This window comes from Tasmannia lanceolata, unplaced genomic scaffold (assembly GCF_043159265.1).
Source record: "Tasmannia lanceolata isolate RefF3 unplaced genomic scaffold, GAP_Taslan_0.1 ptg000004l, whole genome shotgun sequence".
NCBI lineage: Eukaryota > Viridiplantae > Streptophyta > Magnoliopsida > Canellales > Winteraceae > Tasmannia > Tasmannia lanceolata.
Window position 1 is genome coordinate 1,027,609 of NW_027518681.1, and position 4,332 is coordinate 1,031,940.

The 4,332-nt window shown below is 37.7% G+C and overlaps 1 pseudogene; it reads right to left on the minus strand.

Annotated features, from left to right (window-relative positions):
• Positions 1–837: 837 nt before the first annotated feature.
• LOC143875917 (abscisic acid receptor PYL2 pseudogene) lies at positions 838–1,419 on the minus strand (annotated as a pseudogene).
• Positions 1,420–4,332: the final 2,913 nt, after the last annotated feature.

The window sequence follows — 4,332 nt, forward strand, 5'->3', positions numbered from 1 at the left end:
GAGTTGGTTCACTAGCACTCTTTTGAAATGACCTTTCAAGGAAATACTTGTCAATTTTACTATACCATGCTCTTGGCGCTTGTTTAAGCCCATAGAGTGCCTTCTTTATTTTGTACACTTTATTCTCAATGCCTTTGATTTCAAAGTCTTGAGGTTGTTCTACATACACTCCTTTCTCAAGTTCTCCATTAAGAAATATAGATTTCACATCAAGCTGAAAAACTTGCCAGTTGTTTTGAGCCGCTAAAGCCAAAACAGTTCTAATAGTATACATTCTAGCCACATGTGCAAATGTTTCAAAGAAATCAATACCTGGCTTTTGGGCATAACCCTTTGCAACTAACCGAGCTTTGTGCCTTTGGAGAGAGCCATCGGCATTGAACTTGGACTTGTAGATCCACTTAAGTCCAATTGCTTCTTTGTTTGGAGGTAAATCAGCTTTAGAAAGTGTTATCCCATAATCTATCATTCTCAAAAAATTCCCCAAAAGAACCCTGGGCTTGACAAGTTTAGCAAAACCGTAGAGAGTGGCTACATCAATGTCCAAGTTTATTCTTCGTAATTGCATCATTCTCTTCCTTCATTGCATCACACCATTCCTTCTTTTTTATTGCATCAACAAAACTAGAAGGTTCAATTGCAAAACAAGCAAATTCACATGAATCATATATATCAGCAAGACCTCATTCTCATGGGAGTAGAATCACCAGATGAACTTGGTGACTCATTAGGATTTGGTAAACAACTCTCAAGGAAGGTGCCTTACTTGATGTGTTTTCATTTAGAATACATAAGGGGGCTTCAACATCATTTTTCCAATTCCAAGCATCTTTTTAATTAATACCCAGTTGTGAAGACATCATGCCCTTGTACAGAAGCCACTGCCGCAACATCCAGCGTTTGCAAGTTCAATTTCACAACCGTCTCCACAAATATCTTGGTATCTTCTCCCGTATTCCCTTCAAGTATTTCCACTATATATGACTCTAAAACAACTGTATATACCTTCCCATTCTTAATAAACTCATTAACTGATGTCACAGACCTATAGTTCTTTAGCCTATGTTCACCACCCACAACACTAGAACTAAATATATGCTTCTCATCATCCAAAATCTCTAGATTTTCTATGCTGGTGGACACTAGAAGACCAGAAGTTACGGTCGCCTCCCTTGTACTCCCAACACCTCCATCTCCCCTCATGGAACAACTCTTGATGAACTGTTTATATTTTTTAGGATTCTCGAAGCTTCGAACGAGAGGCCACACCACTCTAAGCGGCGCATCAAGCTTTTGTGCTCTCAAAGATGTGCAAGTGCTGGGCGATCGTTTGAAATTGTGGTTTTGATGAATGATCGGTTCGAGCGCGGTGAATTCTTCTATGGTGAGACCTTGTGGAGGAGTCTGGGGTGGTTCCATTTATATGCATAGGGAAAGCTAGCCCTTATGAAGTTTGTGTAGTGAAGGTGAGAGAGGATGAAAGATGAAATGAATGAAGGAAAGGAGAAGAAAATAAGGTATTATGTTGTGTTGAGAGAGAAAGAGAGATGCCTAGGGCAAGTTAGCACTTATAAAGTTTGTGTAATAAAGGTGAGAAAGGATGGAACATGAAAGGAATGGAGGGAAGGAAATAAAAATAAGGTTGTGTTGTGTTGAGAGAGAGAGATTTGGAATTAACACAATATTTCTACGTGTAATTATTGGCACTGTTTTACTATTAAGTGCATGCAATTCCCTAATTGTCTTGAGCTGTGTTCCCTAATTTTTGGCAATTTTGTTCCCTTCCATGAAGGACGCAGATTTGGAGTATTTCTACGTGTAATTTTTGGCACTTTTTGCATGCAATTCCATTTAGCTGTGTTCCCTAATTTTTGGCAGCTTTGTCCCCTTCCACTAAGGACACTAGATTTGGTTAGATTTGGAGTCGACACGATATTTCTACGTGTAATTTTTGGCAGCTTTGTTCCCTTCCACTAAGGACGAGAGAATTGGATTCAACTCGATTTAAGCAGTGTTTAAAAACTCCTTGACTCGACAAGGAACTCGCCCAAGTCGACTCGTTTTTGCCTTGGCCGCGTTCCACATTGCACCACATCCATCACGACTTATGATCAATTTTTTAGAAATAGGATCATAAAATCGGTACACTTTTGTCTCCACACTCTAGTCAATAAAAATACACTTTCTACTTTTATCATCTAACTTTTGTCTTTTTTCAGATGGAACAAAAGCATAGACTATAGAACCAAAATTTTTAAAATGACTCACATTGGGTTTTCTTCCACTCCAAGCCTCATATGGAGTTTTCATTGAATTACTTTTGTAGGAGTGCGATTGCATATGTATACCGTCGTGGCCACTGCTTTAGCCCAATAATCATTAGGCAACCCCTTGTCTTTTAGCATGCTCCTTGCCGCCTCAAAAAAGCTCTTTTTTTTGCTCTGCAACTCCATTCTGATGTGGGATATAGCTAGCTGTCAACTGTCTTTTGATTCCACTTTCATTGCAGAAATTCTAAAATTCTTTGGAAATAAATTCACCACCACAGTCAGTACGAAGAGTAATAATAGAATGACCACTTTGGTTTTTGTTGAGAAAATCCGCCGGGCAATCCAATCCGATTGTGCACAAATTAAACGAAAAAATGAAATCAACAAAAGTAAACCACAAGATGAACACCGAGATTTTACGTGGTTCCGCCAAGCCGACTCCACGGGCGAGAAACACGATCTTCCCCTATGAGAAAAACAATATACCATGATTACAATGAATTTAACCCAAAACCCGCAATCCTGTCCTTCCTTCCCAAACCAAGACCGTACAAGAGAAAACCCAAGAGAAAACCCTGGTCTGTTTGGTTGCCAGTAAAATTTAAAACCTAGGAAGTTTTTAGTAAAATTTTCATCCCATCCCATGTTTGGTTGCCTTTTAGCACTAGAAATTTTTTAATCCCACTCTTGTAATGATTGCTTATGAGTATGACATGGACTTCTTGTCTCCTCTTTTTCTCTCCTAGAGAATGATGTCCTCTCTCTTTCTCTCTTCCCTCTCTCTCCTCCCTTCCCTTTCTCTCCTCCCTTCCCATATTTGGTAATGACACCCCTAAATTTTGGCGGCAATTTTAGGAATTGTAGGAAAAAAAACCTAGCAAATCCCGTTGACTTCACTGTTGGGAGTAAAAAGCTCCTAGGATAAAAACTTTTACTGGCAACCAAACGGAGTAAGAGAAAAACCCAAGAAAAAAACCAAAGAAAAAAAACCCAAGAGGAAAAGCCCACTTTCTCTCTCTCCTCTCTTTCTCTTTTTCTCTCTCTTTTCTCTAGCCACACAAGAGACACTCATGTATTCACTTTTATACTTAGATTTTCTAAGAAACATAAAAGCAACACTTGCTATTTTGGCATATCAACCAAAAAGGAATAAAGCAAGAGAAATAAGATACTTTCCCTTTTGCCCTCTTGCCTTCCCACCCAAGCAAATCATGTAGGTGGAAATAAGGCAACTTTCCCTACAGTTTTCAACAAGTGTCTTAAACTGTTTGAAGATAGAGAAAGCCTAATCTTTTTTTTTTTCAGAAAATAAACCCATGTCATCATTGTGTAATCATTGACAAATATGATGAAATACTTATTTTCGCTCAAGGATAAAGTTTGCATAGGGCCACTAATATCGGCATGTACAAGTATCAAATGCTTATATTCCCTCCAAGACTTACCACTTGGAAATTGCTCACAGTGATATTTTTCCAAAACACAAGCTTCACACACTTTTCCATCATATTTAAAAGAAAGAAAACCAACAGACATATTCAATTTTTGCAATAAAAACAATCCACCAAAATTTAAATGTCCATATTTGCCATGCCACAACATAGAATCATCATCACATGTACATGGAATACTAGTTTTGAAAACACAAGTGGAAACATCTTATTTTCTGTCATCTTAATAGACAACACTAGTTTCATACTTTTCTTATCATAGAGTTTGCATTCTTCTTCATCAAAGATAACATGGTACCCTATTTTATCAATTGACCCAAACTTAACAAGTTTTGAGCCAACCCAGGAACATACATAACATCTTGAATTTTTTTTACCAACCATTGTAGAAACTATGATGGGACCAATTCCATCGGCTTTAACATGATTGTTATCACCCATCCTAACTTGTGGTTTGACTGTTTCGTCAATTTTCAAAAAATAATCCTTGTTCCCGGTCATGTGGTTACTGCATCCACTATCTAAATACCATATTTCATCATTCAATTCAACATTGACAGTAAGACATGATTAAAAAAGTTATCTTCTTTCTCACCTTTTTTATCACTTTT